We start from the raw sequence: 23,612 nt of genomic DNA on the forward strand, positions 1-23,612 counted from the left end.
AGAAGAGCAAAGTGGCTTAAGGTGGTTAAAGAACTTGTTCAGATGGAGCTACAGGTTGAACGCAGGCTTCTTGAATTTCAGAAGGTAGAGCTATTATTCTGTAACCCAGTTGTATTCTACTCAGACTGTATTTACTCCAAATGTAGCAGCATTTGTATTCTGTTACTGCTGCAGAAAAAGCATAGTTAAAATTTAAACAATAAGAAAGTGTTAACACTTATCACTGTTCATGCTCACTGACATCAAAGTTGCTTGGACCGAAACTTCTTTTCAAAGATGTTCAGAGATTTTTTTCCGAGACATTTAACAATGGCCTATACAATTGTTAATAATATTTTAGAATAGGAATCCTTTCTATTTATATACAAACATTTAATATTATTTCGCATACACACACATAACACACACATATATATGCACAGATGCATGAGAATTTTAGAAAGCATGAAGATATTAAATTTAGTGTTTTGCTAGGGCCCAGTCGATTAAGCGTCCAACTCTTAGTTTCAGCTCAGGTCATGATCTCACATGTTCATGAGTTGAAGCCCTAACTTGAGCCCCACCTCAGGCTCTGAGCTGACAGTGCAGACCCTGTTTGAGATTCTCTACCCCTCTCCCCCAGCCCTGCCTTTAGAATAAATAAATGAATGTGTAAAAAAGAAAATAGTACTTGGCAATTTTTATTATCTAATCATATATATATATATATATATATATATATATATATATATTTTTTTTTTTTTTTTTTTTAAACGATCAGAGAAATTTGTTTCCTGGACTACAGATTCTATCTTTAATTTGGTATTAACTAGGTACTTTGGTATTCTTATTTTTGAGGTATTTTTAGATATATCAAGTGCTTAAATCACTTATTTCCTCATATATTGGGCTACATGTATGTCTATAAGCCTGGGCATAGATTGGGGGGGGGGTGTAGGGAGGCAGTGCTTTTGTCATTTTTTCTTAAAATGAAATTGCTAATAACATTCTACTCATTAATCTATGCCCTAATATGTGCCATTTATACTTATTGGATTAAAGTTTCAACTGCATCTCAAATACTTCCTAGATTCTTGATATCATGTGTGTCTAGCTCACATATTTTGAACAATAACTGGATTCCTATATATCCTGGAGTGACTATTTTTAAACGCCTGGATTTGAAATATTAGAATTTCAGACCCAATAGAACAGAAGAAGTTAGAGTGAAATGGCAGTGATGAGTTGTAAAGCTCTCTGAGAGAAGGTATGACATAGTTGTGAAGAGCTTAGCTTCTGGAACCAAACTGACTGGGTCCAAATGTTGGTTTTACCATTTATCAACTATGTAACTTTGGATAGGTTACTTAACCTCGTCGGCACAATATTATCAACTATAAAATCAGATGAATAATAATATACTCTTTTAGAGTTGTTGTAAGTATTAAAATAACCATGAAATGTTAAGTGTTCGGAATCTTGTCCCACCCTTAGTGGGAATTTATTTATTTATTTATTTATTTATTTATTATTATTATTATTACCAATAAAATTTTCTCTGAAGTGGCCCAGACATAATTGGGTTTGTATGGAAGATCTTCGCAATCCATGACATTCTGTCAATTGATGTAGTTTCCAGAGATTCTTCGGCAGTTTGAATGAGCTATGACTCTCCAATATGATATTGTTTATATCTGTACCAGTTCTGCATGTGGCAATCTGTGGTCTGTATACTAATATGCAAATGTTCATTTAAAACTCAGTGTTACAAGAGGGAAGGGTAGATTCTGACACAAATAAACAGGACATAACTGAAGAGATTTTTCAAGAGGCAGCAATAAAATTCTGCTTCCTGGCTGCAGAGAGGAATGTTCAGGGAGGTCTGATTCCAAAGGAGGACCAACAAGGAGCCAACCACAAGTTCCTCCAGGTTCTGCCTTAATTGAGTTTCTCTGACCCCATTTGTAATTGAAAGTCAGGTGGACAGAGGGCTTCTGGTGTATCCAGCAAGTCACTAATATTTCTAAGTAATACATGTTACCACTTTAATTATACAGCCTTGCCGAAATGTTGATGGCCTCAGGTTTCACAGGTGTAGTGTAATGCTAAATTGGCCATGACCACAAACAGGATGTCATTGTCATTCCTTTCAAACTACAGAGCAGTAATCTGGTAATGAGTGAACACCTGGATTTGTACCGCCTTTAACCTAAAAAAAAAAAAAAAAAAAAAAAGGGAGAGGAATGGCCTGAATCTAGTTTTGTCCTTATGAGAGCTGACCCATGGCTCTCCATCCCTTTATAAGCATTGTATTTGGGTATGTGCCTATGTATGTGTACATTTTTATTTTTTAGAACAGCTCCTTGAGGGAACCATTACTTTTGCCATATTATGTACAGCAACGCGGGTGCTAAATGAATGTTAAGTACTAATAATAACAATACCAGTAATTTACAGGTGAGGCACTGGTTAGTCACCACTTGCTATGCGTTCAATATTTAAACTTGGTTATAAAAATGTATCAGATATTTCTTCTATGAATTTAACTTTTAGCATAATCCCTGGAGTCATTGTTAAGGAAGAGCCTTTTAAATGTTTTTTGTTTTGTTTTGTTTTACTTTTTTTTCCACTTTGTTTATTTTGAGATGGAAAGAGAGGGAGTGGGAGAGGGGCAGAGATAGAGGGAGACAGAGAATCCCAAGCAGGCTCTGCCCTGTCAGCTTGGAGCCCAATGTGGGGCTCAAACTCACTAAACCTTGAGATCATGACCTGAGTGGAAACCAAGAGTTGGCCGCTTAGCCTACTGGGCCAACAGGCTCTGCTGTTTTGTTTTACTTGCAGTTTTGGAACAATTTTAAACTTGGAGAAAACTTGTAAGAATTGAACTGAAAAAAAAATAAAAGAAAGAAAAAAAAGAAAGAAAGAAGGAAGGAAAGAAAGAAAGAAAGAAAGAAAGAAGAAAAAAATTTAGCCCAGGAACTTCATCCAAGGTTGGCTGATTGTCTCAATAACATCCTTTATGACATGAGATGCACTCCAGGATCAATTGTGGTACCTGGTTGTCTCATTTATTCTGGAACAATTCCTCCTTTCCTTGACTTTCTTGGCCATATCATTTTGAAGATTATAGGCCAGTTTTTGGAGGCTGTCCCTCAATTAGTGTTTATCCAATGTTTCCTCATAATTATATCCAGGTCATGCATTTTTTTGAACAAAATCTCACAGAACTGGTACTTAGCTCTTTTCCTTGCACCTAATCATATTGCACATGGTGTTAATTTTTTTCATTACTGATGACCTTGACTTTGATCACTTGAATAAGATCATATCTCTGAGGTCTCTTTACTATAAAAGGTATGATTTTTTTTTACATTTTGGAATTAGTAAATTATCTGGTAGGGAGAAATTTTGACACTGTAAAATCTTGTTCCTTGGCCCACTTTCGCTGGTTAGTTTTAGTATCCTTGCTAAATAATAGCTAATAATAATAATAATGATAGCTATTGCTATTTCTTGCCTGATTATTACTATATTGGTTGAGAAATGTTGATTTCTAATTTCTTCATTCCTTCTACAGAAAGGAAATTTCTTTCTTTTCTCCCCATTTGTTTGTCTCTATCATTTGAGGACTCATGAATTCTTTTTTTTTTATTCCATGAGCTATAGTTAGGTACTGTCATTATTTATTTTGATGTTCAAATTATCCCAGATTTGACTAGTAGACCCTTCAGTCTGGCTTTTGTGTCCTTTTGACATGTAGCCATCATTCTTACTTTCTGATACAGTCAGATGATCCAAGCTCATCTTGTTCTTTCTTTATACCAGCCCTGGGGTCAGCCATTTCACTAAGAAGCTCTGTTTCTTTTAGTAGAAGGGTACTAAACTAGCCCTAGAAGCTAAGATCAAGATGACAGCAAGGTATGCCCATTGCTGGGATAGATAAATACTCCTGCTTCTAGGCTCCTCTAGTGGAAAAAGGAAATTTATACATATACATACATATACCTCTGTTTCTCTCTCCAGCTCTCTCTTTATATGTGTGTGTGTGTATGTGTATATGTATATGTATAGACACATATTTATTTATTAATACAAACTGTATTTCCAATTCGTTATTTCCTAACACCACAGAACTCATTATAGGAATTTCCCTGGCTTACGATGGGGGTACTTACTGATAAACCCACCTAAATTTGAAAATATCATCAGTCAAAAATGCCATGAATATACATAACCTCTTGAACATCATAGCTTAGCCTAGCCTACCTTATTGTGTTCACAACACTTACAATTAGCCTGCAGTTGGGCAAAATCATCTAACACAAAGTCAATTTTATAACTAAGTGTTGAATATCTCATGGAAGTTGCTGACTACTCTACTAAAGGTGACAAGCAGAATGGTTGTCTGGTACACAGTGTTTGTAAGTGTATTAGTTGTTCACCTTCATAATCACAGGGCTGTCTGGCATCATGAAAAGGGATTGTATGGCATATCACTGGCCTGGGAGAAGATCCTAATTCCCAATCTAAAGTGTGGTTTCTACTGAATGGATATTGCTTTTACAACATCACAAAGCTGAAAAACCATAATCAATTAAACCACTGTAAGTTGGGGGCCATCTGTAGCTTTCTCTCTTTCCATATTTGTACCTTCTTCCTCTGACAGTAAGAAACATGGCTTCCATTATTTCAGTATATATTATTTGCTCAATTCACCTATATGTAGGCAACCTTACTAAGCTGCCTTCCTGCCCTCTTGGTTCTGCCTAATAGCTTTTTCACTGAACAGTAAAACAGGGACAAAGAGAAGGATAGAGGGAGGTAGGGAGGGAAGAAAGGAAGGAGGAAAGAAGAGAGGCAGGGAGTAACATTTAAAATCTAAATTGAGGGGCACCTGGGTGGCTCAGTCAGTTAAGCGTCTGACTTCAGCTCAGGTCATGATCTCACGGTCTGTGAGTTTGAGCCCCGTGTTGGGCTCTGTGCTGACAGCTCAGAGCCTGGAGCCTGTTTCAGGTCTGTGTCTCCCTCGCTCTCTGCCCCTCCCCTGCTCATGCTCTGTCTCTGTCTCAAAAATAAAAAAATAAAATAAAATCTAAATTGAAATTTAAAAATAGATTTTTTGCAGATGTTTTATGTTGTAGGCATTACAGAAATAAAATTCTAGGAATTAATTTTATTATTTTTATTATCATTATTTTTTAATTATTTTTTTTATTTTTATTATTATTATTATTATTATTTATTTATTATTTATTTATTATTTTTTTATTAATTTTATTATTTTGTCTTCATATATTCATTCACAGTATTTAATGGTAAATGATGTTAGCCATACAAAGATGAATGAGACAGAGTCTCCAGAGAACACAGAATTTGATAGAGAAAGCAGACATGTTAACAATCCCTATGGTAGTCTGATAAGGGTTCTAGTAGAGGAATACAAAGAGTTCCAGGAGCATGTAGAAGAGACCATTAGATTTTGAGAGAAGCAGCTGAACGCTTTTCTTGTCCATTGAGAATAGGGATTGATAGGCTAAAAGGTTAATTTCTAATTGGCCTTCTGAATTCTTTTTCTTCATTCTTTGTTCTGCCCTAGTCATTCTGTAGAAGGCCAGAGAAGGTTAGACAAGAGGAAGTCTCCCTGAGTGGTCAGTTAGGATAGCTACTGAACCATAGCGAACACAACTGTGCCTTAAAGGCCTGGTGTCCTGTTTCTCCCAGTCCTGAAGTTGGGAGACTTTGGTAGATTTTGGTTATAGCTTTTACTGCAATGGACCAGAATTTTATTATATTTAATACCATAATTCTTTTGAATACTATATACTTTTCAGTGATTTTAAAGCCACTATTATAAAATGTATAGTATCACATCATACCAATATTCTAGAATTTTTGTGCAAATCAATTTTGCCATTATGTATAGTTAATGGCCATATAGGTAAATAACTTCAGTCTTTGTTATCATAGTTAAAGGGTTCTTTATTATATAAAGTGTCTTTAAAACATGCTTGTTAAGTCTTTCAACAATGTGGAAATGTAGGTTGGTTTTACCCCTTTCCAATTAAAAGTTATTCATTCCTTCATGGCTTCCAAGGAAGAAAGGTAAGGCACTTAGAGAAACTGGTACAATTTTACATGGTGCAAGTAAAATAAGTAAATCCAGATCAATGAATCTTGACCTCTTTTTTTTTTTGTGCCTTAAATCTTCTTAGAGGTAAATAAACTCCCTGTTCTAATAACGGTGTCTCAGGTTCTAGCTCAGAAAGCCATTGTCCCTTATCAGAACTGACCTTCAAAACTTGAGATGCTCTGTTTTCAAACAAAATCAAATTAAAATAAAAAAAACAACATTCTTTGATATTACACAAAAGGCAATGGTAATGTAATTTAAAAAAACCCATTTAAAGCTACCTTTTGCCCTGCATTACAGAAACTGACTACTCTATTATATATTATTATTATATTATATATTATTATTATTATTATATTATATATACTCTATATTATATATACTCTATACTCTATATTATATATACTCTATTATATATTATTATATTATATATTATTATATTATATATTATTATAATAATATATTCTATTATATCATATTAATGATATTATATATGCGTATTTTACAACATAAATATATTCCTTAAACTAAGTACTAGCATTAAAACTGCAAGTGTCTGTCTGTATTTGATATGGAGCATGGATACTGGGTCACATTTTGATAAGGATCTCAGGCCTGTTGAAAGCTGCTTGAAACCCAGGGTGGAGTCTGTATGACAGGCCCATTATGATTGTGTCTTGGACACAGCCCAATGACACTTTGATTATGACTTACAAGTTCACACAGTTCATAGGTAATTCATATACACTCAAAGTGTTTGAGTAGCCAGGTAAGAGACTATTTGCATCTTAGGGGCCCCTAGGTCTGAGTTTGTGACTCATTTCTATGTATCTAGAAACTTTAACAGTCCTCACCTTGGAATCCTGTCTTGGTGGAGGTACAATTAACTTTCATTACTTATTTTGGATTTGGATGGTTTTAAAACCAGAAAGTCACTGGGGCGCCTGGGTGGCTCAGTCGGTTAAGCGTCCGACTTCGGCTCAGGTCATGATCTCGTGGTCCGTGAGTTCAAGCCCCGCGTCAGGCTCTGTGCTGACTGCTCAGACCCTGGAGCCTGTTTCAGATTCTGTATCTCCCTCTCTCTCTGCCCCTCCCCCGTTCATGCTCTGTCTCTCTCTGTCTCAAAAATAAATAAACGTTAAAAAAAAAATTAAAAAAAAATAAAACCAGAAAGTCACTAAGTCCAGTACAATCATCTTGCATCTTGTTTATTTTTTTTAGAGCTTTCTTTCTATTCCTTTTGATTTTATTCATAACTATGGTAAAAAAAACAAAAAAGGTAAATGTCACGTGAATAGATAAGAATTTTGAAAATGTTTTCAGATCTGTCATAGGAAGATACTCTTCTGAGATTTCCCTTCTGGATTGTGTTAGAGGAATGATATGATAAAATCTTTTCACAATTATTTTATCAAGCATAATATTCAGCAAATGATAACACTAACCTTATTATACAGAGTCTGAGGAAATAGGTAATAAGTATTATTATTTTGTATTTAGTGATAGAAACATGCAGGCTGACAATAACCAGTGATTTAAAAATAATGATTAAGTTCCAGCTAACCTAGTCATTTGACAAGCATTTACTGAAAGTAGTTGAGAAAGCAGCAGCAGGAGTGATGGTGACAAAAAAACATAGCAGGATAGACTTGCCTCTTTCATGTCCGTGGCTCTTGGGCCACATGTATAATTAACAATCCATTGAAACCACCAGAGGAATATCTTGTAACTTAGTTTAGAGAGATTTTGTCCTCAGATTTACTAGCAAAGGATATTCTATCATGATCTGGTAACTCACTGTATTCTACCGATTTTAAAATATTAGGGAATATATAGTTAAAAATAGCCAGTCTGACAGAGAACTCGAGTTGTACCTTTTCTTTTAAACTCTTCCCAGGAACTTCTTGGCATTTTCGCAACTTCTGGGGAATGCCCAGAACGTCTGTCTCTCAGCAGATGAAATGAAGCACCAACAATAGACTCCTATTTTGAAATCCAGCAGTTTCATAAGGCTATTGAAATTATGTTCATTACTAAACTCTGCTGGTATAAATGTTACATAACAAAATTATGACTTACTAGTAAATCATTTCATTTGAACTTTTGTAATGCAAAAATCAAGAAACAACGTATTCTACATTTCTTCCTGCCAATAAATATCTACAGTAAATGTACTTTTAAATTATAGGAACTGCAACCCTATAAATGTAATAATCTTTAAAGATATAAAATTCTGAGAAATAAAAGTGACCTGAGATGTACCAACTCACAATGATCTGTACCAGATATGACTGCTTAGCAGAAATATGAAAGTCTGGCTAATGATTTGTTGAGAATAAGTTTGTAAAATGTTTTCAAGAAAAACTATGTGTGAAGAACGATTGAAAGTTTTTTGTTTAAGAGTTCTCTCTTTTATTTATTTATTTTTAATCTTTATTTATTTTTGAGAGAGAGACAGCGTGTGAGCAGGGAAGGAGCAGAGAGAGAGACACACACACGGAATGTGAAGCAGGCTCCAGGCTCTGAGCTGTCAGCACAGAGCCCATCGGCGGGGCTCAAATTCAGGAACTGTGAGATCATGACCTGAGCCGAAGTGGGATGCTCGACCCACTGAGCCATCCAGGTGCCCCGAAAGTATTTTTTTTAATATGGTTCCAATTTAATTAAACAACAAGCCACTTCTTAGTACCTTCCTCCTAAAGTGTTATACACGCATAGGCACATTTAAGGATATTCTCAACCCTTCTTGGATCATGGCACTCTTAGTGTCTCAGTGATTTTTTCATGGTGGCCCGAGGACAAAAACAATATCTAATATTTCTGTTTATTAAGTAAGTAGACCCACGTTTAATAGTATTGTAGTAGTAGTTTGTGTAGTGTTTGACAGATGTTGCTGTGCTCCCCTCAAAATTTAAAACTACTCTTGTGACACTGCTGTGTGTTCATAGCGGCCAGCATGGTTTGGGAGCTATGGTCTTAGCAGCATTAATGGCAAAACACTGGTCATGACTTAAATGCTCATTAATTGGAGGATGTTTAAGTGATAGTGTATCTGTGTGACAGAATACTATGTAGGAGTCAAAGAGAATGAAACAGATCTGTGTATATCGGTTTAGAAAGATCTCCAATACATACCATTAAGTAAAACTTGGAAATTTGTAGGGAAATAACTATGATATATACCATTTAAAACCATACATGTATATACATGTATATGTACACAAACACACACAGAGTGTATATGTATATATATATATGTATACACACACATATATACATATATATACATACATTTTGTGTGTTGTGGGCGGCAGACATTTTGTGCTGGTCCCTGACGTTCGCTGCTCTGTCCGGGGTGTTCCCATCCGGTATTGTTCGCCACTCTGAAGTATGCAGTAGATAGCCCAGGCTTCCCCCTCAATAGCGGTTTCCCTTTTTCCAAAACTGCTCTGTCTGGCTCTCCATATTCCATTCTTTTCTCTCCCCTACAATTTTTAAATAATTAAGACAAAATTTTAAGAGAATTGTATTGTGAAGGGAGTAAAAGTTATGCCCTGTAGGACTTTCTTGATGATAGAAGATCAATCAAAATCTTAAGACCTTACCAAGGAGCCCTCACTTGCAGAGCCTCTGTCTCCAACTCAGTTTTCCTGACCTCAGGTTCATGCATTTCTCTCAAACTGTGTCCTCCTCCTTCTATACTTTCCTGTAAGTGGTGTCTCTTGTATGTCACACAGGCAACTCCAAACCCTGCCTAATACATGGTCTAATTCCCTGTGGGATCCTGCTTCCCTCTATGGTCCATCTCCCTACCTCCCCTGGCATGTTTCCTGTAGGTAGTAACCACCCCCCGCTGCCCCTATCCATGGGGATATGTTCCACCAGCCCCAGTGGATGCCTGAATCCCTATATATACTATTTTTTTCTAAAAATACATACCAGTGATAAATACCAATGCCTAATTTGTTAAATAGGCATAGTAAAGGATTGTCAACGATAACCAGTAATAAATTAGAACAATTATAATAATATAATAACAATTGCGAGAATGTGGTCCCTCTCTCTCTCTCTCTCTCTCTCTCAAATTATCTTGCCATACTGTACTCACCCTTCTTGTGATAATGTGTGATGATAAAATGCCTGCACGATGAGTTAAAGTGAGGTGAGTGATGAGGCATGGCAACATTAATGTTAGGCTACTATTGACCTTTCTGACTGTGTGTTGGAAGGGGAATCCTCTGCTCATCTGTGTCTAGACTGTGGGCTGCAGGTAGCTGAAACCAGGGGTAAGGGGAGGACTACTGTACCAGGTCTCTGGTACAAGTTGGAAAGGGTTCTCTTGGTCAATTCCGACCATCACAATTGCTCAACAACGTCGTTTGCACACACACTCTAGCTCCCAGGCACCACACACCTGTTTCTGCTTTAGGGCTTTTGCTACAGCTTATTTCTGACATACTGTCCATATCACATTCTCACAGAGGCCTTTCCCAACCTCCCAGTTTAAGAAGTCTCCCAGGTAGAGTTGTGAGATAAAATACAAGAGACAGAACTTAGTTTGAATCTCAGATAAACAATGAATATTTTTTTGTAAAAGTATATCTCATATATTGCATGGGACATATTTATTTATACTAAAAATAATGTTATTTATTTGAAATGTAAATTGAACTGTCTCCTGTTTTATTTTTATTTGTGGGGGGGGGCATGGGCACATGAGTGGGGGAGGGGCAGAGGGAGAGGGAGAGGGAGATAGAATCTTAAGCAGGTGTCACACTCAGCGCAAAGACTGCCACAGGGCTCCATCCCATGACCCCAGGATCATAACCTGAGCCGAAATCAAGAGCCAGACACTAAATTGACTGAGCCACCCAGGTGCCCCTCCTGTATTTTTATTTGCTAAGCCTGGCAACTCTCCTTCTGGTCATTTTCTAATGTAACACCCTGTTGTAGTTTTCTCCTGGCACTTACCACTGCATGATATTCTCTTGCTTATTGAATTTTGTTTTTGTGTTTAATGCCTGTCATCCTCCACAGGAATGTAGGGTCCGTGAGAGCAGGAGCCCTTTTTGTCTTACTCCCTATTGTCGTCCCAGAGCCTAGGATGTTGCCTAGCATATAGTAAGTAGTCATTATACTCTGTTTAGGGGATGAACACACGTCTTCCAAAGACAAATGTTAGTTATCAAAAGTAGTCCATTTTACACTGCAATATTCCCTACCTATCTCGTACCTTGTATTTTGTGAGGAACCCATCTTTTGTGGAGCTCTGTTGTCACGTAATTACACATGGGTGCAGTTTATTCCTTACCACTCCTGATTGTGTCCTTCAGAACTGCTAAAATAAGAAAGGAGTCATGAAGTCCAGTTACAGAAAGAAAAGCTTTGAAAAGGCCATTTAAGAAACGAACAAAACTTTATTACATTTAGTGATCTTGATAAAGAGAAAGGAGGTCATGTATTTTACCAGGCATATATATTTTAACGAATTTTTTTAAAACCTTAGTAATAACAATCAAAAATCCATCAAAATTAACTCATAGGATATTGTCAACACATTAGGATGTCCTGGGGTTAACTTTAAATGGTTTTTCGCAAAAATCTCACAATAAAGCCTCTTTTAATATTTTTGAACTTTTTTTGTAGATGTAGTATTATATGAAATTCATAAATTTTTTTTAAAAAATTAATTTGTTTTTAAGTTAATTGGCTTTCTGGTAGTCTAAAGAAAGGTAAACAGTGTTTCTTGTTCATCCTGGTAAATGATGCTTTTTCTGGATATTTGTTTCCGTGGAATACAAATTCTCTGGAATGTGAATCTTATTGATAGAGGATAAAGTTCTATAAAATCTTTTTCACAAAAAGTTTCTATATCTTCTTTGGGTGAATTTGGCTAAGTGATCGTTAGGCAAAACGGTCTGAGCAAAATTCTGAGTTGAACAATTATGAGGAAAATCTAATCAATATAGACTGATGTATAATTCAGATCTCTTTTTTTCCTAATTCCAATGTAAGGATCAGGATTTTAAATTACGTAACTGTAAATCGTGCTGTTTATTTACTTGAAGTCGAAATTGGTGGTGGTTGGTGTGTGTGTGTAGAATCTAAAAATGTACATGAAACCTTTAATAGATTTTAAGTCTCCATTTCATTTGTATGCAACGTATGTATAACATATCAATGTTTTGCTTTCAGAACACAGATCTCTCTTGGACACTGGTGATCAAAGCATCTATCTATCATGATATTCAGAACTCCCCTCCAGTATTAACTAAGGATGTTAGATTTTGCAGCTTCTTTCAGAGCAGTTGCTAAGGTGGGTCAGCATAATTAGAAGGCTTCCCTTCCCCTGTCCCCGAAAGCAACTAGGTTTTGCTTGAGTGAAACAAATAAAAAGCAGGAGGCTGGCCAGAAGTTGTAAAGAGTGGGCAGTGGGCTCCCCCAGAATTCCTCTTGGGTGTATCCTATCTTCTCTTTTGTTTGGTGAGTGTGTGTGTGTGTGTGTGTGTGTGTGCGCGCGCGCCCATTAGCTGATGAAACCCCCTTCCCGTTGAACTGGGACGGAACTAAGTGAGCAGGGTGTAGCTTTGGAGGGTTCTGAAATCTAAGAACAAGCTTCCTTTCCCACCACTTTATGCTGAGTCAGTTCGCGGCAGAGTGCTCTGCAGGATCTAGAAGCCTTTGTGTTCAGATTATTTTACTAGCTACAAAAGCCACACCCTTGTGCTACACAAACAGAACACTTTGTCCTTCCAGGAGGTCCGTACTTTGACCACAGCCCTGGGATTTCAAAGCTGCCTCACAGTGGCTCGCCTATTGTGATGTAAAGTGTTAGGCCAGTGAGAGTCTCGGAGTTATAATGCAGATTTTTACGATTGTGAGCTCTGGGGCTCACGGGCCAGTGGAAGCTTTGAACAACGACCATCACTTAAAAACGCCTCAGAAATCCATGCATTACACTCTCACAAAAGAAAATAGTACAGTGACAGTGAGAAAGAAATGGAATAATGTGTTTTGATTTAGAAAAATCCAGACTTTTATTTTCTAACAACACGTATTCATTTAGAGCAAATACAGCCCCCCCCCTCCCCCAGCCCCTCCACTCCTTATCTGTGGTTTTGCTTTCTGGGGTTTTAGTTACCCGCAGTCAACCATGATCTGGAAGCAGATGATCCTCCTCCGGACCAGCAGTCAGAAGTATTATCATATCTATATGTCGATAGGAGCCTAACCCTCACAGTGTCCACATCACTCACCTGACTTGTCCCATCACGTAGGCATTTTATCACCTCCCACCATCACAGGAAGGAGGGAGAGTATAGTACCTTAAGATATTGTGAAAGAGAGAGAGAGAGAGAGATCACATTCACATAACTTTTATTATAGGATATCGTTATACTTGTTCTATTTTATTATTAGTTATTGTTGATCATCTCTTACTGTGGCTAATTTATAGATTAAACTTTATCATAGGTATGTGAGCATAGGAAAAAAACATAGTATATAATACAGGGTTTAGTACTATCCATGGTTTCAGGCATCTGCTGGGGGTCTTGGGAACATTTACCTGGCAGATAAGAGGGGACTACTGTTCCCATTTAGATTTGTTAGGATAGTAAATTATCCATTGGTCCACACTGGTACCAGCAGGAAAGAAGTGGCTGGAGGGCTGAACTTGGAGGCTAAGCCACACCTGGCAACCTAAATCTCCAGCTTCTTCCTAGCATAGCAGCAATCATTTTCATGAGATCTTAGTTGTATCCTTATTCTCAAACTCTGTTACAGGCTCCAATGCATTGTACATAATATTATATTTCTAACTCAATACGGTAATAATGAAACTACCTTTACGTGAATGGTGATCACTGCCCTATGCACTGCACTGTACTAAATGCTCCATTTTCTCCTTTAATTCTCAACATAAACTTGTTGTAACTTCTGCTGTAATCCTTTTTTCACTAACAGGGAAAGCGGCTTAGAGGTGTTAAATCTTTAGACATGGTCACTCAGTTAATGAGAAGAACTGGGGTTCTAACAAGGCCTGGTAGATTCCAGAGCTCAAGATCATAACTTGCAAGCCCATTAATTGCACGAGACTTTGCACTAAATTAAGGAGGATTTTGAGAGGTAGCCTGGACAAACTGGAAGGCCAGAGGACTTGCTTTGAAGTGTTGCCCTAGGAAGCACATTGGTTTTACTTAGATAGGATGCCAGTTGTGGGGGGATGAGGCACGTTGACAGCTATTGCTAGTCACCTGAGCATCCACCTGGCCTAACCAGCTTTGTCCCCCAAACCCTTGGCAAAACCATTTCCTCTCCTAATGCTTTGCAACCTTCATAAGATAATGTGGGATATCATTTTTCCTTTAGCCAAGTAGATCTTAGTGAATTCTCCCTTTTCACTATTAGCACCCCCCTTCCTGGAATACACATTCATTACCATCCACCAAACTATATCCTAAACCGTTCTGCAAAGTGAATTTCACACCAAAGTTATTGACATTTTTTCTGAAGTCTCACACTTAGACCACTCCTGCAAATTTCAGCCATTACAAGAACTATTGTGAAACAACCTACCCCTGGCTTTTTTTCTTAACAAAACCTAATTGTATCTGTATGAGGCATTTAAAAATTTTTGACGGGGGGGGGGTATGAATGCTCATGTTTTTATTCTTTTATTTTGATACGTGACTTTAATAGCAGCCAAAAAAACTAGTGTGTGTGTGTGTGTGTGTGTGTGTGTGTGTGTATACAATTCTTTTGGTAAGTCCTCAAACTGAATGCAAATGATTCTAAGAAGTGTTTCTTTCATTTCTTTTTGTAAATGTGAGCTGATTTGGTCACTTTTTTTTTCTGAAAACACACTCTTCTCATGCCTTCTGTGCCACCACAGTCCTCTGATTTTCTTTCCGTCTCATTTGCTGTTCTTCCTTGCTCGTCTTTGCTAGTTTTTTTTTTTTTTTTTTCTTGACTCAACTGCTCCATCTTGGAGTACCTTGGATTTGACTTTGATCTCTCTCCTCCGTCTCTTCTCTATCCCTTTCTGACCTTATCCAGCCCCATCCGAATTTAAAAACCCTCTCTAGGGCGCCTGGGTGGCTCAGTCGGTTAAGCATCCGACTTCAGCTCAGGTCACGATCTCACGGTCTGTGAGTTCGAGCCCCGCGTCGGGCTCTGGGCTGATGGCTCAGAGCCTGAAGCCTGCTTCCAATTCTGTGTCTCCCTCTCTCTCTGCCCCCCCCCCCCCCATTCATGCTCTGTCTCTCTCTGTCTCAAAAATAAAATAAACGTTAAAAAAAAAAACCCTCTCTACACTGAAGATCTAACATTTCTATCTTCAGTTTTGACATTTCCCCTAGTTCCAGATGTCTAGTCCATGACTCCCTCCCTATGTACAATGACAAGATTTGTCACATATACAAAGAAGGACTTTTAATTTTCTCTCAGAATGATTCCTCTCCTAGTCTCGTCCATTTTGGTTATATTTAAACTGCTACATGCCATGTTGTTCATGCTATTTCATAGTCTCTTGTTTCTGTATCTCCCCCATCTCTGTCATTCTTTTCTCTCTCTACAGACTAGCTCTTCACTTGTATTACTTCCCAGTGATGGTGCTGAGGAGAGAGGGACTGAAGCTTCTGAATTCCAACTCCAGCCCTGGCTTTGTAAAGAAAGTCATTTGGATAAGCTCTTGTTAGCTGTCTGTCCTGATCTACAATAGCCAGCATGGGACTAAGGTCATATGCTATCATCAGGCCTCACCTCTAGTTATGAGTAAGGCAGTTTTTCAGAGAAGGGTGTGAGATGGGCATACATCCTGGTAATTGTTTACAATCATACCAGATTTATTTTTATTTTAATTTTTTAAATGTTTATATTTTGAAAGAAAGAGAGACAGAGGGCAAGAAAGGGAGGGGCACAGAGAGATGGAGACAGAATCCAAAGCAGGCCCAGGCTCTGAGCCATCAGCACAGAGCCTGATGCGGGGCTCAAACTCAAGAGTGGTGAGATCGATCATGACCTGATCCGAAGTCGGACACTTAACCAACTGAGCCACCCAGTCACCCAGTGATTTTCAATAATTTTTACAGTCATGGCCCCCTTGACTTGAATGCTCATGTAAAAATTTAGAAAGAATCACGCTTTTATCAGTAAGATTGTAGTCAACAGACTTCTTTTTGTGTTCCAGCATTTCTTCTTTTTCCCTGTTGATTAACAAAGAACTTGGACTGTATGATTTCCCAACCGACCCTAACATAAGCTCTTTCTCAAGTTCAGCCCAGCAAGTTTGTTTCCCTTTATTTCTTTACTGAATGTGCACGCCTAGTTTGGACTCTTTGCCAAGTAGGCCTTTTGGGGGTAATCTGATGTACTAAGAGTAGCAGTGACTAAGTAGCCTTGAATTCAACCAGAGTCTGTTAAAATTGATGTAATTATAACCTTTACAATATGATCTTGAGTAACTGGTGGGGCGGGGGTGGGGGGGGAGGAAATGCACTACAGGAATTCCCCAAAGAAATCTAGTGAGAGAAAAAAAAATACAGCAAATACTCTTAATTTTGACAATTCAAGGGAAGTCTGATGGATGATACTCACCTTTCTTTAGCCACAATCTTTTTTTTATAACTAATTTTTTTTAAATGTTTTATTTATTTTTGAGACAGAGAGAGACAGAGCATGAACAGGGGAGGGGCAGAGAGAGAGGGACACACAGAATCAGAAGCAGGCTCCAGGCCCTGAGCCATCAGCCCAGAGCCCAATGCAGGGCTCGAACTCGTGAGATCGTGACCTGAGCTGAGGTCGGCCACTTAACCGACTGAGCCACCCAGGTGCCCCTCTTTAGCCACAATCTTAATCCATACTAAGTCAGTGCATCACAGAAGGAAAAGTTGAATTGTATGCTAAGATTTATCTTTCTAAAAAAAAAAAGTCACATTCATGCCCGCCCTCAAAAGGGGGAGGAGCTTCTCTCTTCATGAACTAGAGTTATTCATCTTATTTCTTACCTCATCAGTTTCTCAAGAGTAATTTTCAAACGGAAATCTACTAGGCAGTTTTGTTGGGATGGGCCTTCCTTTCTAGCAATGCAGTTATTTCCATTTAATAATTAGATAATTGTTATGGAAATTCCCTCTTAAAAGCATTACTTTAAAAAAATTGTACAACATTTCTCGTCAAACTTCTTAAAGAATGCGTATGTCACACCAAGAATAAATGATGTGAAATTGCTTTTCTGGGACATTGTTCCATTAGAGTGAAAGTAAAACAGTGTTTTAGTAGCCCTTTGCTTCATAGAATAATCATCATGACTGTCATTGTCATGAACTAATTTTGGTCTATTTGAAGACAGAATTCTCTACATGACAGCTAAATTGTTTTGATTACTTGACATGTCACAATATGAAAAATGGTACCACTGAAATTTCCTCACTTTTCCTCCTTTATTGAATCTGAATTATACACCCAAACTGAGAAAAATCAGTCATTGGATAATGAAGATATTCACAAGCAAATGAAAACAAGAGTGAAAACAAGAGTATATATACATATATATATATATATGTGTGTGTGTGTGTATATATTAAAAAGGGTGAGTTGCATAATAGATTTTGTGTTATATAAAATCCATTTATCTTCATGAATGGTGTTGCCACCAGTTTTCAAGCAAACTGATAAAAAAATCTTTGATAGAGCAGTACAGCCTATGGAGAAGATTCCAGTGGGATCCTTGTTCTGCTTCTTCATTGTTTTCTTCTTATTGGAAAAAAAACAATGAGAACGATCACTGATAAATCTTCAAAATTTCTCCAGAAGGAGAGAATTATAAACTCTTCTCAGAACACTTGCATTGGATAATGAATTCTGTGGTCAGATGAGTTTGGGGACCGGTACTGTATTCCATGATTTTCATAAAATTTCCATGATTTCAGCCATGGTCCAGCCTCTTCTTTAGTGTCACTATACAGCCAACCATCTTAACTGACTGAGCCACCCAGGCGCTCCTCCCCTCCCACCCCCCCCCCCCCCACCCCCCCCCCCCCCCCCCCCCCCCCCCCCCCCCCCCCCCCCCCCCCCCCCCCCCCCCCCCCCCCGCCTCCATAGCTAGCCATCTTTATAACATGTTTTCCTGGAAGTTCCACAGACAATTCAAACTCCAAAACTGAACTCAGGGTTTTGGGTTTTTTTTTTGTTTTGTTTCGTTTTTTGTTTTTTTTCTTTTTCTTTATATCTGCTTTCCTACATCCATTTCCTGCCAGCTATCTTCTTGTCCAAGCCAGAAAACTGATATTCATCCCATATACCTCTCTCTTTGTCATTTCCCTCCCCCCAACCTTGGTCAGTCATCCAGTTCTTTTTTATTTCATGCCTTTCTGATCTCGCTGACACTTACTCTTTTTCTCTATTGTCCATCAGGCCACTAATCTAGGCTTTCACTTGGAAGGCCTGCATTTTTCTCCTCTTCCTCCAATTCATCCTTCACACTGTTGACACAGATTTCCTACACAGCTCTTGCCCAGCAGGTCCCCTATTTATACTTTTTAAGTGGTTCCCCTTCAGGGTAAATGTCCTACCTCCACTCTTTCCCCCTCAGATCTTCTGTCTTCTTTTCATGAGCCCTGTGTTTCAGAAGTTCCCTAAAATTGATGTTCTCTGTCTTCCCATCACTGACTGAACATACTATTGTGCTGAAAACACTCTTCCTTTTCTTTTGCGATAGGCCAATTCCTTCTCATTCGAGGCTCAGCTCCTGTGTAATCTTCCCTGATGCTGAATAATGTGCCCATCCTTATGCTTCCTAAACACCTAGTACATAACTCTGATATAACATTACAGGGGAATGTGATGGTCTGTGGCTAAAAGAGTATTGCCCCTGGAATCAGACAGATCTGTGTTTGAATCATGGATCTACTATTTATTAAATAAAAACCCAGAAATGTAGTTTAACCTCGACAGATCTCAGCTTTTTATCTGTAATTACTTATATTGATAATACCTGCCAAATGGAGTCTATATAAGTTTTAAGTGAAACCAAGTGTATAAAAGCATAAAAAAAAATAGTGCCTGGTGTAATAGGTAGATATAGTTGGGTCTCCCCCAAAACTGTGGGTGTATCGTGTTCTTAGGATTCTCAGGGCTGGGAATAGAATTGGTCCTTTGAAATTCTGACATCCTGTCAGCATTTGACACTCTTGCCAACTCCCTCCTTCAAAAATACAGTCTCCTATCTTGGGTTTCCTGACATAATTCTCATTTACATTCTCCCTACCGTTCTGGCTACTCTTTTTCCATATATTTTGCTGGGTCATTTCTCACAAGAACAACTGTTTCTCTACTCTCTTAGATTAAATCTCAGAGGCATGTGAATTAAACCGGTGAAAGACAGGTTCATAGAAAAGAAGGCATAAAGCTTATTTTTTTTTTAATATTTATTTTTGAGAGAGAGAGAGAGAGAGAGAGAGAGAGAGCACAGGGAGAGGAGGGGTAGAGAGGGAGAGGACCAAGAATCCAAAACAGGCTCCATGCTGACAGCAAAAAGCCTGATGTGAGGCCTGAGCTCACAAACCTTGAGATCATGACCTGAGCCAAAGTCAGATGCTTAACTGACTGAGCCACCCAGGTGCCCCTAAAATCTTATTTTTTATTTTATTAAAAAAATTAAGTTTATTTATTTATCTTGAGAGAGAGTGGGGCAGAGGCAGAGAGAGAAGGAGAGAGAGAATCCCAAGCAAGCTCCACACTATCAGTGCAGAGTCTGATGGGGGGCTCGAATTCACACACTGTGAGACCATGACCTGAAGCAAAATCAAGAGTCAGATGCTTAATGGACTGAGCCACCCAGGAGCCCCTAAAATCTTATTTTTAATTTTACACACATGGGGACTCCACAGAAAGAAGTAAAACTTCCCCCGAAGAGTTTTCATGAAGATTACATAAGGTAATGTGTATAAAGCACTTTGTATTGTGAGAGGCACACAGGAAGTTCAAAATAAGTGTTAGTTTTTGCTATGATCCATTACTACTGTCTTTAGCCCGTCAGCCATCCAACATTAGTGATCTTTTAAAAATGCAAATCAAATCAAATCATATTTCTACTACAAACTCTTCAATGGCTTTGTGACATCTTTAGAAAATTGACCTTTACAAGACTTGTGTGACTATGATCCAGCTAGCTGTAGTTGAAAGTCCCAGCATGATCTTATACTGCTCTTCCTGTTGATTTTTTCCCCCAGAAATTCTGGATTTCTTTCATTACTTATCTACATGACCCTCTTTTGCAGGCGGGTTTGCACGCTTCTAGTTCTTTCTTATCTGACATACAGTCCTGGCACTCACTCCCTCCAAGTCCCTCAGGCTTTGGTTGTTTAGGAAATCCTACTCTTCTTTGAGTTTTGTTTTGTTTTCCATCAGGTTTTAGAGGAAAAAAAATAACCAACTTTTTGGAGGTGGGCTTATTCTTTTGGGTTCACTTCTTTCTTTTTTGTAGTGTTCCTCACGATTGTGATTTCTTTCTTTGCCCATTATTCTCATGTTACGCTTTGATGATGGGGAACATCTCTGTCTTCTTCCTGGTTACACTTCCAGTGTATACCGTGTGGAAGATGCTCAGCAATTCAATATTCACTAAGTGAATGAATATTATGGCCAAAGTGTTGATAATTTCCCATTTATTTTTTGCATATTTCTTCTCTCTTAAATCTTAAACCAAAATTTTCTCTAGTCTAATCCAGAGATTAGATTCATGCCGTCTAATAACTTTGATTATTAGATGTGTATGAGTATTAAGAACAAATGAACGATGCTCTGAAAGTCATGAGATTTCTCTCAGAGAAATGTCTACATCTGCAAAATTTTCTTTAGAAAACAAGTTCCCAGGCCTGATACATTTTTGACGTTCAATGAATAAATTATTCATTCAATAAAATTGAGTGTTCTTGATTATAAAAATACTTCTTAATCAGTACAGCATATCAGTATGGTTGCTATTCTGTTTATTATGACAAAACTGCTTTCAGACATATTTTTACCACAAAAGGGGACATTAGGTTTTATATGGATAGGACTAAATATTTCACAAAATGTTTTTTAATTGTGGTCTAACTTTTTCTATTCCTCAATATACTAGTTTATAAATACAGAATTGATCGGTTCTATAAGCTAATGGAAACCGAGGTCTATTGTATTAAAAGTATCGGGACCCCTTAGATTGTTTTATGTCTGGTTCGTTATTCTTTAACAGCAAAGAGCAACTTTAGCGTTTTCTTCCTCCAGACTTGTAGCAGGTCATGAGATTTGCCCATAGCATTACCTTTCATCATTTTATTGCTCATTCTACCTTTTTAAAAAATCTCCTCACTGTCCCACGCAGCTAAGATAAATGGGAGAATAACTCAGTGGAGCTCACCCTTTTAATTAGTCACTCGCTTGGACTCTGAGCAACTAAGCCAGCACCCACATTGCCTCCAAGATTTATAGCCCAGGGTGGTAGCTATAAATAGCCCATTTCTATCTACACTTAAGTTTCAAAAAAAAAAAATGGAGTGTTGCTGTAGATAAGGTCAAAAATAAGGTTTAGTGGGGAATATAATTCTGGAAGACAGCTAACCACCGCTTTAGAAAATATTATAAGGAAAGAAAATTTGAGTCTTAGGTCTTTACTGTTTCTATACTGTCATGAATCTTGATACCTGCAGCTCTAATATTGTTTACTTCACACAGTCCCTCTGTGCCTCAGATATTAGCTCTTCTCCCAGGACGTATATAGTGAATAGTGATTACGTGTTGCCATCTTGACTGTCTAACGTAGGCCATGGGTTGTATTATCTCTAATTCTGTAATCCCATATTTTTTACATGAAGAAACTACATATCAGCATGGCTAAGCAACGTGCCCAGATTCCTCTATATAGTAAGTTAGGGGGTCTGATGTTCAAATCCAGACCTTTCTGACTATAGTCTGTTCATTTTGCAGGGTGCCACATTGCTTATCCTCATCATTGCAGAGCAAGACAAGACTGTATCCAGAGGGCTGATCTCATTATGATGGAAATCACAATGATGGAAAAAATCTTCCATCATTTTTCATATCTCTTGCAACTCCCTGTCCCTTCCCCCCACCAGGTAGGCTCCTTCTTGGTCCACTCTGTCCACTGCTTATACTTCCCTCCGCTTTTGGCAGTTGACCTTCCTTAAAGGCATTGCATCATCAAAATACTTTCCATTAAGAGCTAGGTCTACTTAGAGCTGGGTTTGTTCATAATAAAATGTCAGTTTTTGAACAAAGTACCAAATGAGGGCAGGCCTCAGCTAAAAATATCTATAGAAATCTCACCAATACAAATTTGTTCCTTAAGTGACTTAAAATTAAATAATTTCCCTGAGGGAGTTAATACTTCTTGCCACTGTTTAACTTGAACTGAATGTTTTAGTCAAAAATTTTTTTTCCTACCAGTAAACTGGGACCAGCTTTCCTGAGTGAGTGTATGGGGGGTGGTGCAGGGTAGAGTGAGGAGGAAGGGAAGACAGGCCTGGGTGAAAGAGGATATTCATGAGGTCAATTTTGGATACTGACCTTTCTAGGGAGAGCAGTTCTAGAATAAATGCTATTCGAATTGGAACTGCTAGAGGCTGGCAAAATCTGTTCCTTGTGAGCACGAGGCACAAGGAACATGGTTAGGTCTCAGTCTTGGAAATGAGATGTTTCCCAGTGTGGATAAGGGCGGTGCTTGAACTCTGGAAAATTGATATTGTGTTCCCATCTTCACCCGTTCATTTCTTCATAGCAAAAGGCTTCTGTCTGAGCATACTTTCTTTCATGCATTCTATGTCCTATATATGTCTTGATGACAAATTACTAGGTTGCATGCTACCCACTCAACTTGCCTAAAGAAGTTTCTCGTAAGCATCCTGGGGACTCTCATCAAAGAAATGTGCAGAACATATAACTGGCCTCATGGAACTGGGAGATTTGTCAGGAACTGACTCTCCTTTTTTCCCTTTCTGGGGCCACATGGTCTCACTTTTTTTTTTTTATGTTTATTTATTTTTGAGAGAGACAGAGATAGAATGCGAGTGGGTTGGGGCAGAGAGAGAGGGAGGCACAGAATCTGAAGCAGACTGCAGGCTCCGAGCTGTCAGCACAGAGCCTGACCTGGGGCTTGAACTCACGAGCTATGAGATCATGACCTTAGCCAAAGTTGGACGCTCAACCTACTGAGCCATCCAGGTGCCCCTAAAAATTATTTTTATTTTATTTTTTTCCATCATGGTAAGTGTACTCTTTAATCCTCATCCTCTTACCTACAACCATCAATTTGTTCTCTGTAGCTAAGAGTCTGTTTCTTGGTTTGTCTCTCTTTCTGTCTCTTTTTCTTTTCTCATTTGTTTTGTTTCTTAAATTCTACTTGTGAGTGAGATCATATGGTACTTGTCTTCCTCTGACTGACTTATTTTGCTCAGTGTTATACTCTCTAGCTTTATGCATGTTTTTGCAAATGTCAAGGTTT

The 23,612-nt window shown here is 38.1% G+C and overlaps 1 long non-coding RNA gene across 1 annotated transcript; it reads left to right on the forward strand.

The window, feature by feature from the left end:
- The first annotated feature begins 11,143 nt into the window (after window positions 1-11,143).
- On the forward strand, window positions 11,144-22,222 carry LOC122213484. The gene is made up of 3 exons (XR_006199536.1): window positions 11,144-11,230; window positions 12,305-12,425; window positions 22,079-22,222. It is a non-coding gene; the product is annotated as an uncharacterized LOC122213484 (long non-coding RNA).
- The last annotated feature ends 1,390 nt before the right edge of the window (window positions 22,223-23,612 follow it).

This window comes from Panthera leo, chromosome A2, assembly GCF_018350215.1.
Source record: "Panthera leo isolate Ple1 chromosome A2, P.leo_Ple1_pat1.1, whole genome shotgun sequence".
Taxonomy (NCBI): Eukaryota; Metazoa; Chordata; class Mammalia; order Carnivora; family Felidae; genus Panthera; species Panthera leo.